Genomic DNA, 14,126 nt, shown 5'->3' with positions numbered 1-14,126 from the left:
TTTGATTTGGTCCGGCCCTAAACCCCATACAGCAAATTCATTCTGTGTGAAGGTCAATCTTTAAGTAGGCAAGGACCGAGGTATAGAATATCCTTTTCATGCTGTTTTTTTTTTTTTTTTTTTTTTTAAATCCCAAAACTAGTATTCCATAATGTGAATCTAAAAAAATAAAATAATAATTATATATACAGTGCCTTGCGAAAGTATTCGGCCCCCTTGAACTTTGCGACCTTTTGCCACATTTCAGGCTTCAAACATAAAGATATGAAACTGTAATTTTTTGTGAAGAATCAACAAGTGGGACACAATCATGAAGTGGAACGAAATTTATTGGATATTTCAAACTTTTTTAACAAGTAAAAAACTGAAAAATTGGGCGTGCACAATTATTCAGCCCCTTTACTTTCAGTGCAGCAAACTCTCTCCAGAAGTTCAGTGAGGATCTCTGAATGATCCAATGTTGACCTAAATGACTAATGATGATAAATAGAATCCACCTGTGTGTAATCAAGTCTCCGTATAAATGCACCTGCACTGTGATAGTCTCAGAGGTCCGTTTAAAGCGCAGAGAGCATCATGAAGAACAAGGAACACACCAGGCAGGTCCGAGATACTGTTGTGGAGAAGTTTAAAGCCGGATTTGGATACAAAAAGATTTCCCAAGCTTTAAACATCCCAAGGAGCACTGTGCAAGCGATAATATTGAAATGGAAGGAGTATCAGACCACTGCAAATCTACCAAGACCTGGCCGTCCCTCTAAACTTTCAGCTCATACAAGGAGAAGACTGATCAGAGATGCAGCCAAGAGGCCCATGATCACTCTGGATGAACTGCAGAGATCTACAGCTGAGGTGGGAGACTCTGTCCATAGGACAACAATCAGTCGTATACTGCACAAATCTGGCCTTTATGGAAGAGTGGCAAGAAGAAAGCCATTTCTTAAAGATATCCATAAAAAGTGTCGTTTACAGTTTGCCACAAGCCACCTGGGAGACACAGCAAACATGTGGAAGAAGGTGCTCTGGTCAGATGAAACCAAAATCGAACTTTTTGGCAACAATGCAAAACGTTATGTTTGGCGTAAAAGCAACACAGCTCATCACCCTGAACACACCATCCCCACTGTCAAACATGGTGGTGGCAGCATCATGGTTTGGGCCTGCTTTTCTTCAGCAGGGACAGGGAAGATGGTTAAAATTGATGGGAAGATGGATGGAGCCAAATACAGGACCATTCTGGAAGAAAACCTGATGGAGTCTGCAAAAGACCTGAGACTGGGACGGAGATTTGTCTTCCAACAAGACAATGATCCAAAACATAAAGCAAAATCTACAATGGAATGGTTCACAAATAAACATATCCAGGTGTTAGAATGGCCAAGTCAAAGTCCAGACCTGAATCCAATCGAGAATCTGTGGAAAGAACTGAAAACTGCTGTTCACAAATGCTCTCCATCCAACCTCACTGAGCTCGAGCTGTTTTGCAAGGAGGAATGGGCAAAAATTTCAGTCTCTCGATGTGCAAAACTGATAGAGACATACCCCAAGCGACTTACAGCTGTAATCGCAGCAAAAGGTGGCGCTACAAAGTATTAACTTAAGGGGGCTGAATAATTTTGCACGCCCAATTTTTCAGTTTTTTATTTGTTAAAGTTTGAAATATCCAATAAATTTCGTTCCACTTCATGATTGTGTCCCACTTGTTGTTGATTCTTCACAAAAAATTACAGTTTCATATCTTTATGTTTGAAGCCTGAAATGTGGCAAAAGGTCGCAAAGTTCAAGGGGGCCGAATACTTTTGCAAGGCACTGTATATATTATTTTTAAATGATTTTTTTTATATATACAGTATATTCCTGAATTATATATTTCTCTCTCTCTCTCTCTCTCTCTCTCTCTCTCTCTCTCTCTCTATCTATATATATATATATATATATATATATATATATATATATATATATATATACACATTGCTGAATTAAGGTGACATTTTAACCTGCACTGATTTTGTTACTGACACATTTATTTCAGTATAAAGTATACTGGAAGTAAGTAAACTGACTTGTTTTTTATTTATTTGGTTTTGTATTATTTATTTATTTTAGTGTGAACGCTCTATGCCTCTCTTCAGTGACAAACCTTTCAATCAGGGTGACCAACTACAAGCATATAACTGTAAGCCCTATCAGGGCTATAACCATGCCACAAGTTGCCATTATAACAGCTCTCTGGACTCGTTTACCAGCAAACATTTCAGAGGGGTGGAGTATGTGACAATTGCCAGCATAATACTACAAGTAATGTCTTCTTCACTGAAAAAATTGGATTTACCGTGACTTCAAAATATAATGTGCACCCTGTGTATACTGAAACTTGCATGACTAATAATAAAATAATACAAATATCAAAAAATAATATTATGTATTGGCTTTGAGTGGAATGAGGAAGGCTGTTCAGTTCCAGAATTTCAGATTATCAGATAAACTCAAAGCAGCTCAAAGCCTGGTAAAGGCATGTTTAGAGAAACATGATAATAACTCAATTTGAGTAACATAGCCCACAAATTCAGAATGATTGCAAACATGGTTTAATTAAATAAAACAAAATCTGTAACAGGTACATTGTTTCATATGCTTAGCATCAGTAAAGTGGCAAGTACAAATGAAAAGAGGCATTACAATGGAAAATTACAAAGTTCTTCCAGACCTCTAAGGAATACCTCTTTTAATTTTGAAATATATTCATATTATGATTGAATTTTAAGCAGTTAACATTGTACTTTTTCAATTGAAGAGAGAAACTGAATTGTGCAGGTATTTCTTTTTCCGACAACTGGATGTTTTTCTTTCTGCAATCGATGTGTGCAACTGTTATGAAGCTGGTGTCATTAATGGCAGCCTGTTATGCAATGGGATAGGTGCGTTTAGTTTTTCTGGCATGCAAGCAAATTGGTAAAGCTAGGCCTGAAGGTGACATTAATTGGTATGTATTTTAGAACTAAACACAGAGAAAAAAAGGAAATGTGATTTGCTGGTAATGCTTTATTTTAATATTCATTGTTGGCAATGTTATTACAAAGTAACATGGATCCCTAACACATTTCTGACTATGAAGTAACCATTAATTAATTATACTTTCAGCACTTATTCCTATCATCTACTCTGTGTCATGATAGCACTGTCCCTGTTCATGATGTATTTGTGTTAGGTGTAGAGTTCTGTATGAATAATGTGGAATGTATCTTTATGAAGTACAATGTAATTACTTAGTAGTAGCAAAGTCATTAAATTAATAGGAACTTAAAATAACATGCTTCCAATCTGCTTATAGCATATATTACATTTACCAATGATTTACTTCAGCCTTGCTATTCAAAACAATGGTGTTTTCTTACTGACAAATTGTTTATATCATATATTGTAAACACACTCCGACATTGATGAATGTTTCTAGAACAAGGAAATCTATCCACTGACATATTAATTGCAGCTTGGTGATTTAGAATGATATTTAATTAATTTACTATCAGAAACAAATGGGTTGTCAGTATCTAAAATTATCTTTAAGAATCTGGTTTCCAAGTGTACACGTTCTTTCAATGACTACTTTGAAATCAATGGTACAAATACAGATTCATTTCCATGGATAAATAGGAAGGGAAACTGAAAATCAATTCTATGACCAGTCAGATGAAATATTAGATAAACATTGTTTGCTTATCCAGATTCTCTGCATTATTTTCTTTAATCATTATCCTTCCTTTTACATTATCACCACATAATAATTTCTGATCCTGTTTCTGCTGTACCATGTTTTCCTTTTTAAGAAGCTATCTTTTGTGTACAAATTGCATTTCTCTTCATTTGCTTTGGTCCATGCATTGTATGTGCTCCTTGTTATAATAAGACCAGGCTTAGCGGCTGTTTCTGTTTTAGTGGGAAGACATTTTCTTTGTCACCTAATTAGCTGTTTTCTCAACATATCTTTTTGTATTCCTATAGTGGTTTTCTGTTTTGTTTTGTTTTTTTCTGACACTTTTCTTTACAATTGTATCAGCTCTGAATGTTCATAGTAAAATGGGTAATGATTTAATCCAAATCACATGGCGTTCCCTATCTCTTTTAGATTGGAGGGCAGTAAAACTGTAAGAGGCATGTGTCTGGCAGACAGTACAATCAGTGCCAGCATGGATTCTATAATCTACGACACTTGGACTCTGATGGCTGCAGTCCTTGTAACTGTAATACCTCAGGGACGCTCAATGGAGATATTACCTGTCACCAAAATTCAGGTCAATGCAAGTGCAAGACAAATGGTAAAAAGATAGCGTTTGCGTTTTTGTGTTTGTTTCCTGTTCAAAAAAAAAAAAAAAAAGAGCAAAAAAACAAACCAACACAAAAAACAACAGCAAATATGATTTTTTTATTAATCTAAACATCTTCACACCCACTTTCACATTATTATTATTATTATAATAATAATAATAATAATAATAATAATAATAATAATACATTTAAGACCTGAAATAAGTGTTATATTTTCAAGTATTTTTTTTATTAAGTCAATTACATGATTAAACTGTTCACCACCTAATACATTCCCAGCCAATCAGTGCATTTTATATTCATTTCTTTATTAGCTCCAGCAAAATGGATTTCTTCAGAGCTTTTCCATGTTTCAGAGGTCCTTTGTGATAAATTGGTTTCATTTTCCTTTCTTTTTCTTTTGACCTGTCTCTTAAGAAATGCAAACAAACCATTACTCTGAAGGTCATGGATATTGCCAGGGCTGGTTAATAAGGGCCACATCATTTTAATTTTGTAATTTAATGCCAAGTTGATTATAACAAACTGCCCCTTTCTGTTATTTATCGCTTTTTTTTCGTTATATAAGACTCGCTTTTTTGTTTGTTGCTCCCACAGGTATTTTCCAGAAATTAGATTTGATTATAGCAATTTATTACATATTTGAGGGTAGCAGCAGTTTCATAAAAAAACATTTATCAAGTGGCTGAAATACAATGTGTACATAATGCACTTTGAAATGTTGATGTATGGGAATATTACAGAGGGAGTGTTACTGATAAAGTGAAGATTGCATTGTAGCAATGCCCATGTCTCATTCCATACATATGGGATACATTATTTTTTACAGTAACCGCTATTTGCATAGCTGACCCAGATTACAGATAATATCCCCTTGCTTTAAACACTATTAACTGGCTTTGAAAAACAAGATGCAGATTGTTGGGGCTTTAAATAATCAAACAGCTATTCTATATTTTTATCAATGCAATCATAATCCCTATGATGCTTAATTTCATGAACCTGTCTTTGTTAGAAAATGCTTTCAGAATGTATGAAAAAGGGGGAGGGGGATATTAAATTGATTACTCTTGTGTAATCTCTTGTGTGATCTTGATAGTAAAGCCCAGTGGGTGTAATCCACCTTTGGAAGAAGGATCACTAAGGCCCTGTTCACACTATTAACCGATCTCAAGAACCATACTCAAAAACGTTTTAATTAATCCAACTCAAAGCATCCACACTAAAGTACTGTTTCATGCTTAGTCTGGTTTAATGCGTACAAACACTATTAAAATAGTTTGGTTACTGTTTCTAGCAGCACAATGGACTGTGGGACTAAATATGATAGTATCCCATCATGCACTGTCTGTTTAGAGACTTGCAAATATGGAGCCCATGCCCACGGAAGACAAAGCGCTTCTTAGCATGAACGTTATGGCTTCGTTTCTTAAAAACACAAGGTACATTTTATCATAATGTGTGTGCTTCGTTTTTAACTCTGAAGTTCTTCTTGACCGATTTTATCACTCCAGATATCATTGTGCCTTGATTTAGGCATCTGATCACGTCGCTCCATGATCCATTATTTTACAACAAGCTTCAGAAATTGTATACGGTACAGCAGTATAGATAGTCATTCTCAACTCCTTCAGGCGCCTGTTCTGAGTACTTGTAATGTCCACGAGCCAAGACATATCAGAAAGCATTTTGGGATATTGGAGGATACACAAAAAATGTAGTTTGGTATTACAGCGTCCACACTTCTGACAAACCGCACTTCCTGATGCAATCTAATTTAGAATTGGACTCGAGACTACCCCCTGAGATGGTCTTGAGTCCGGTTCTCGAGTATAGTATTAAACGCTGTGTAGTGTAGACGCTAACCGTATTTAGCACTTTTAAGCTGGTTTTAAGGCCACTAATACGGTTTGAGGCATAGTGTGGACAGGGCCTAAGGAGAGGATAACATTGTTCATCCTTGTTTGGAAGGGAAAGCTGTTTAAACCTCCTTATTGCATTTCCCTCAGAAATAGTGAACAAGGCAAGGCTATTTACCAAATCAGTGTTAACCCTTTGCGGTCCATTTATTAATCGCGCGTCAGGCACGCCAGGTCTAATTAATTTTCACACGCGCAGTTAATTTTATACGCGCTGTTTAAAAGTATTTTTTTTTTCAGCTGTGTAAGAAATAAATAATAATAATAATAATAATAGTCGTACATACCGATCGATCATCTCCAGATCACTCGTTTTATCACCAAACTCCTCAATAATGCGATCCAAGTCATTATTTTATTACTATAACATCTGAAAAAAGCTCTGCAAATGTCCATGATAGTCTCAGTGCGCTGACGCACTTAGCCAGCTTGTTTACTATGGACGCCCATTATCTGATACCTGATACCATGTATGACTATTAATGAAATACGCTTTTTTTTTTTTTTTTTTTTTTTTTCCCCCGACTTTTCGGCTCCTGTCGCTCCCACTCGGCAATTGAATGGTTTTCTCGGCTTTTTCCGGAGAAAAAACGACTAAACACCAGTTTATTGCGTTGCTATAATGATGTCGGACCCAGTCCGACAAAGGACCTGTGAGGAATAATTGCAATGTCGGACCCAGTCCGACAATGGACCGCAAAGGGTTAAGACCCGAAACCTGAATAAGATATAACAAAGCTGCTCAGCCGAGCCTCTGTGACGCAGTCATGCCCGCCCCCGAGGGTATGAAGGACTGCATGGACATATTTCCTTTCAGGAACTGACCTGACAGGAGAGCCTATTCCGATAAGTACTTGTTACTTTTTGTGTTATAAATGTTCACATTAATTGTGTTTTACACAAATTATATGTGATATTACAAATAATAACTGTATTTCTTTTACTAATTACATGCATTTGTGCACTACAGCCTGTTGTTTGTTACATCCCGCTGCGGCCTTGTACCCCTGTGAAGCCGGTGGCTTGAGTTGTCTCTTACCAGGGATCAAGCAACGTAAGTCGGCTGACTGTGCTTTCCCCCAAGGCTGCAATAGCTCCGGCAGGTGTTATTTTATTCTCATTTTGGCTTCAACCAATATTACGGTCTCTGTAATTTAAGTAATTGTATTACTGTATTATTGTATGAGAGCAATATTTTTATTTTTTCATTATATGTTTCTGTTTTCACAGAGACTACGTGCATCCTTGTCTGCATTGCGTGCTGTGGCACACGTGTAGTGAGAGCAACTGCTGGACTCAGCAGCGCTGCGCAGGACCAAGAGGCTGCTTTGAGCATCTTGATGCCGTTTTGGTGACAGCTTTTGCATCACCATTATGAGGGCTGTTAATGCAGACCAAGCGATTGGCAGACTTAGAGCAAAGGAACTGTCCTCGCAGAGTTGTTGCGTGAACGTTCGGCACCACCTGCCCTGCCTGTCCCTTTGGGGTCCCCCTCTGAGGAGCTGGACGAACAGGAGCTGACGTTCCCACCTGAGGATATGGTCAGACAGCACATAACCTGCGGTTAAGCTCTCCCTGTCAGCAGAGCTTCTGCCATTGATCAAGAGGACCACTGCAGTCTTGCAGGTGCCCTGGTCTACAGAAGGTGAGGCAAGGCAGTCGGTCTTCAATGACGAGCCTGGCATCTCTACTGTGTCCCTTTGAGATCCAGTCATCCTGGGGTCACCCGGCTACAGCTCCTGCTATGTCCCGATCTAGGGACACCCTATATAGGCTGCACAATACGGAAAAGCTGGGCCTGGCCCAGTTTCCACCAGTGGAGTTTTCTATTGCTGCCCGAACAAGCCGTGCCGGGTCTCAGAGGTGATCCTTAAGTGTGCATTTTCAGCCAGTACGTTCGCCGCATGGCTGGGCAGCTTTCACAGCATTCTGGTAGCCTACCAGTCCCATTTTCTGAGGTCCCTCTCCTGACAACCACAGGCCATCACCACAACAACTGAATGAGTTGCGCTTGATCAATAAGTACCTGCTCCGTCCATCGAAACTAAATAGGTAGGCAGTGGGTAGAAACCTGGCTGCGCTGGTAGCCGCATGCAGGCAGTTTTGGTTTACCTAGGCACATGTGGATGATGGGGACAAAGCGCCCCTGTTGGATGCCCCTATTACACCAAGGCATACCTTTGGTCCCATGGTGGATGCTGCAGCTCTATCACCGCTTGCGGGAATCCATGAATGAGCTGGTGCGCTTGCTTCCTAAAAAACTACCACCAACAGTGCGCAAACCAGCAGAAAAATGGCGCCCCTGGCATCAGCAGCCTCAGGGACTGGCGCAGCCGGCTGCCAGAGGTGGTATTCAGAACCGGCCTGCAGTTTTTCGCCACAGAGACTGTAATAAGTTTTTCGCCACAGAGGCAAAAGAGGCCAAGCCACAAGGTGAGCAGTGACCCTAGGGGTTTGCTGCCACAGGGAGCCATCTGGAGTATTGGCGTCAGTGCACCATGGACATCTGGGTGCTTACTACCATTGAAACCGGCTACTCTCTGCAGTTCAAGCACGGTTCCCATCCCTTTCAGGTTGTGACTCCAACATCAGTCATGGACCCGCAAGCCACCACAGTGGTGTCTCAGGAGGTAGCAGCTCTGCTGCAAAAGTGGGCTGTTCGTATGGTACACCCCCTCCAGTTGGAGGAAGGGTTCTACTCTAGGTACTTCCTAGTGCCCAAGCGGGATGGTGGCCTCAGACCGATCCTCAACCTCAGACAGGTCAACCTGTATCTGAATCGAAGAAGGTACAAAATGTTGACGACGCAACAGCTGTTGCAGTCAATCAGGACAGGCAACTGGTTCACCACGGTGGACCTCAAAGACGCCTATTTCCACATCCCCATAAAACCGTGGTGGCCTATATAAACCACCAGGGAGGACTCAGGTCTCCCAGCTCCATTTGGTTCTCCATAACAGGAGGCGTGGACTCGCTGGCAATAGATGCCTTGGCACATCAGTGTCTGCAGAAAATCAGGCAGGGCCGGGCCATGGTGCTCTTAGTAGCCCTTTATTGGCCCAGGAGACTGGTTTTCAGCCCTGATTCAGCTCCTGAACAGCCAGCCACGGAGACTGCCCAAGCGCCGTGACCTGCTCAGCCAGGTGCGGGGTACCTTATGGCATCCCAACCCATTGAGCCTGCATCTCTGGGTCTGGCTCCTGAATGGCTGCATTTAAGCCATCTGGGTCTGTCCAATAGGGTTACTGACACCCTGGAAAATGCCAGAGCAGCATCCACGCATTCCCAGTACGGGTACAAGTGGGGTGTCTTTCAGACATGGTGCCTGCCTTGGGAGTTTGACCCCACAACCTGTCCCATGGCAGTTCTACTGCAATCTTTGCAGGACCTGTTTGACAAGGGGAAATTCCCCTCTACATTAAAGGTCTATCTGGCAGCTATTTCAGCTGCCATATCGAAATTGACAGTCTCCCCAGGAGCTCACTTCCTGGCTGGACAATTTGTTAAAGTAGCTCGACGGTCTATGAAGGATATTGTTCCTCGCTGGAGGCTCATCGTGGTGCTTGAAGCACTCATGAAGCCTCCATTTGAGCCCTTGCATTCAGCTGAACTGAAATGTGTATCGCTTAAAGCAGCTTTCTTGCTTGCAATCACCTCCGCAAAGCGGGTGAGTGAGATGCAGGCATTCTCAATTGCAAAAACCTGATTAATTTTTGAAGGCAGGGCAAAGGTTATGCTCCGTACCAATCCTGCTTTTTTGCCAAAAACTCGGCATTTCATGTCAATCAGTCTGTGTCAATCAGTCTGTGGCTTTCCATCCACCTTTCCAGTCTGACAGAGAGCGGCAGCTCCATACCCTGTGTCCTGTGTGAGCACTAGCATATTACATTGACAGGACGAAAAGTTGGAGGCAGTCTGAACTATGTATTGTCTGCTGTGGGACAAAGTCATATGGTCAACCCTGTCTAAACAGAGGCTGTACAAATGGATAGCAGACACAGTCAGTACTGCCTATGAGGGGGCCAACTTGCCCCCTCCAGAGAAGCTCACTGCTCATTCCACCAGGTGCATGGCAACTTCGTGGGTCTTATTCCAGGGTGGACATTTGCAATGCAGCGGTGTGGGCTACTCCCCATACCTTTATTAGGTTCTACAGACTGAATGTTGTGGATGCTCAAAACCTGGCTTTGAAACTAGAGTGTTAAGGACGGCTTCCGAAGTCAACCCTTACACAGGCATAAAGGTGAGTTTCTCCCTTAATTTTTTAGCCCTAGCTACTTGTTACTGGGGTCTCGAATGGTAGCGCACAGGGCAGCCTCGGCTTAGCCCTGTAGCATTCCGGTCGTGCAGCAATATTGCCCCTATGACGGCTTGGGTATACTGACCCAATCAGTAATGTTTATATTTTGTACTTGAAAGAGAACGTTAGCTGAAGTGCATTGTGCTGATCGATCAAGGGATGAGGGATGGAGAGCTGGAGGAGAGGGGGGATGATGCAGAGTCCATTTGTAGTGTAGAAGAGAAGTTTTCCTCTTCTTCTCCAGACATTCCTGCAGTGGAGCTTATGGAGTTGTTGTAGGCCACAATTCACTGCAGGAAGAAGGTAGAGATGGAGAGATTTCCAAATTATCATACAATCCGGGTGTCTTTGTTCCGGATTGACAAGTTGTATGTCTCGCGGAGCTATGAGCATTTCATTTGATCTTCTGACATCACGGTTCTCAGACCACAACTGGGTGGCTGTAACGGTTACCCTCACGTCAGCTATGCACGCTGCTGCCTACTGTGGGGAGGTGCATTCACGGGTCCAGTTCTTTTGGGAGATGGACCGTGGCACATACTACTTCTACATGTTGGAGAAGAAAAAAGGAGACTAGAAGGATGACTCCTGATGGAAACCGGAGAGCGTGAATAAGAGGGTGTGATCAGGTGCAGTGGTGCAGTAAATAAATCAAGTCCACACAATCCTTTTCTCCCAAAACAGTCTGTGGACTTTAATAATAATAAAAATAATAACAAAGAACACAAAATAAGTCCACCCCTTTACCAGCGATGGTATTGGGGGGTACACGGCAAAAACGGGACTTTGTCCGTCCCCGCGTTCTCGGTGCGCGCAGTGCTCTCGCTCCAGAGAAGCGTGGTGCTGTGCTGTGCTGTGCAGTGCAAGGACGTGCTCTTTATAATCGCCGGTCCGTGGCTCACTCCTCCTCTGCAACACAAAACACACGTAATCCAAAATCATAAAAACAATACAGGCTCCGGCCGTTTGCGTTTCATTCTCAGCGCAAGGGGAGGTTTTGACATAGCTGCTTCCCCTTTGTACCCAGCAAACTCCTCCCTGCAGCCAACGCGTCGCCATGATTTCTCCAATAGAGGGCTGCCCCGCAGCTGACTGCAATGGAATCGTCCTGAGTACTTGCAGCTACGCGCCCCTCCTAATATGGTCACCTTCCGGTTTCCACCTACCACCGAGGTAGTAGATCTAGGAGGCAGCATACCTTCCCCCTTACACAGCGCCCTTTCTAATCGGGAGGGAGATTTGCAGCATCGATCCTTTCTCTCTCTATCACATATCTCACCCCTCAGAGTGATGCCGAAGGAACACTCGGCCAACTCTACATTCCCCAATGGTCCCCCCTCCCTTGAAAAAAAATCTGCATTTTGATGTTCCTTACCCGCACGATGTTTCACTGTATAGTGGAAGGGTTGCAGCGCTAGATACCACCGAGTTATCCGAGCGTTATTGTCCTTCATCGTGTGTAACCACCTTAAAGGAGCATGATCAGTGACAAGCGAGAAAGAACGCCCCAACAAGTAATAGCGAAGAGCATGAGTAGCCCATTTGATGGCTAAACACTCCTTCTCAATGACGGAGTCGTTAATTTCCCTAGGAGCCATTTTTTTGCTCAAATAAATGATAGGGTGTTCCACTCTGTCAACTTGTTGGGACAGGACCGCCCCCAGACCAATGTGGGAGGCATCAGTCTGAAGGATGAACTCTTTGCTGAAATCTGGTGAAATCAGAGCGGGGGCTTGACAGAGTCGCTTCTTAATCATATCAAATGCTTCCTGACACTGCCCTGTCCATTTAACTAATTTTGGAGCAGCCTTTCGGGTGAGATCGACCAGGGGGTTGACTATGGTGGCATACTCGGGGATAAAACGGCGATAATAGCCGGCTAACCCCAGTAGTGATCTCACCTGTGACTTGGTTCTCGGGATCGCCGTCTCCACCAGCGCCTGGACTTTGGAGGCGATAGGCTTTACCCGGCCATTACCCATAATGTAGCCAAGATACTGGGTCTCCTGTTTGCCAAATGCACACTTGCCCAGCTTGGCTGTTAGCCCAGCCCCCCTTAGAGACTGTAGGACGGCTGAAAGCCTAATAATATGCTCCTTCAAGGTGGAGCTAAAAATCACTACATCATCGATGTATGCGGCTGCGTACTGATGATGAGGAGCTAAGACCTGGTCCATCAGTCTCTGAAAGGTGGCGGGAGCTCCATGCAACCCGAAGGGCATGGTCCGGAAATGGAACAAGCCATCTGGGGTAGAGAAAGCAGTTTTCTCTTTTGAGCTCTGAGTGAGTGGAATCTGCCAGTGCCCCTTCGTCAGATCCAAAGTCGAAATTAACCGCGCCTTACCCAGTCGGTCGAGGAGCTCGTCCACTCGGGGCATTGGATACTCATCAAACTTGGAGATGGCATTGACCTTCCGGAAATCCACACAGAACCGAGTGGAGCCGTCCTTTTTGCCCACCATCACGATAGGACTGCACCACTCGCTCCGGGAAGGCTCAATGACTCCAAGCTCGAGCATATCCTCCACCTCCTTGCGAACGGGACCCCTGCGACTCTCCGGGATCCGGTACGGTCTCTCTCGGACCCTGAAACCTGGCGGAGTAATAATAGCATGAGAAATAACATTAGTTCTGCCGGGCAAATCAGAAAAAACATCACTAAACCTTTCCACCAACTGGAAGAGCTCACGTTTCTGATCCGGAAGTAACTGTTCTCCCATCGGAATGTTAGTTGTAGCTAATGGATTGACAGTGGGACCAAAATCCTCTTCTAAACTGTCACCAGCTATAAACAGGGCCTCCCTTTCATTCCAGGGTTTTAGCAAGTTAATGTGATAAATTTTTGTCTTATTTCGGCGATTGGGTTGTCTAATTTCATAATTCACATTACCAATTCCCCGTATCACCTCATATGGCCCCTGCCATTTAGCATACAACTTAGACTCTGATGAAGGAAGTAGCAGCAGTACTTTATCACCTGGCCGAAAAGTCCGAATTCTTGCTTGTTTGTTGTACTGCTGCTCTTGGCGATGCTGAGCTAGTTTTAGGTTTTCTTGTGCCAAACAACCAACCAATTCCAGGCGGTCTCTTAACAGGATTACGTATTTGACTATGTTTTTGGAAGTTTTTGTTTGCTCCTCCCATCCTTCTTTCACAAGATCCAGAATGCCCCGTGGTTGCCTCCCATACAGCAGCTCAAAGGGAGAGAACCCGGTCGAACTCTGAGGCACATCTCTCACTGCAAACATCAGGTAGGGGAGGAGTTTAGCCCAATGTTTCTGCTCTTGGGTGACAAACCGCTTCAGCATCTGTTTTAAAGTCTGATTAAAACGTTCCACCAAACCGTCCGTCTGCGGGTGATAAACAGAGGTTTGAATGGACTTAATTTGCAACAATTTATACAATTCTTTCAAACACTGTGACATGAAGTTCGTTCCGTGATCAGTGAGGATTTCTTTTGGAATCCCTACTCTCGTTATAATCTGTACTAACTCTCGAGCAACTGCTGCGGCACTAGTGGATCTCAATGGTACTGCCTCTGGATATCTGGTCGCGTAGTCCACCACTACCAAAATGTGCGT

General features: G+C 42.9%; 1 pseudogene; it reads left to right on the top strand.

Annotated features, from left to right (window-relative positions):
- LOC117403151 (usherin-like) overlaps positions 1 to 14,126 on the top strand; it is a 72,023-nt pseudogene that overhangs the window by 45,275 nt on the left and 12,622 nt on the right.

The sequence above is a fragment of the Acipenser ruthenus genome, chromosome 5 (genome assembly GCF_902713425.1).
Source record: "Acipenser ruthenus chromosome 5, fAciRut3.2 maternal haplotype, whole genome shotgun sequence".
NCBI classification, from domain to species: domain Eukaryota; kingdom Metazoa; phylum Chordata; class Actinopteri; order Acipenseriformes; family Acipenseridae; genus Acipenser; species Acipenser ruthenus.
This window is presented reverse-complemented; position numbering and strand designations above follow the sequence as displayed.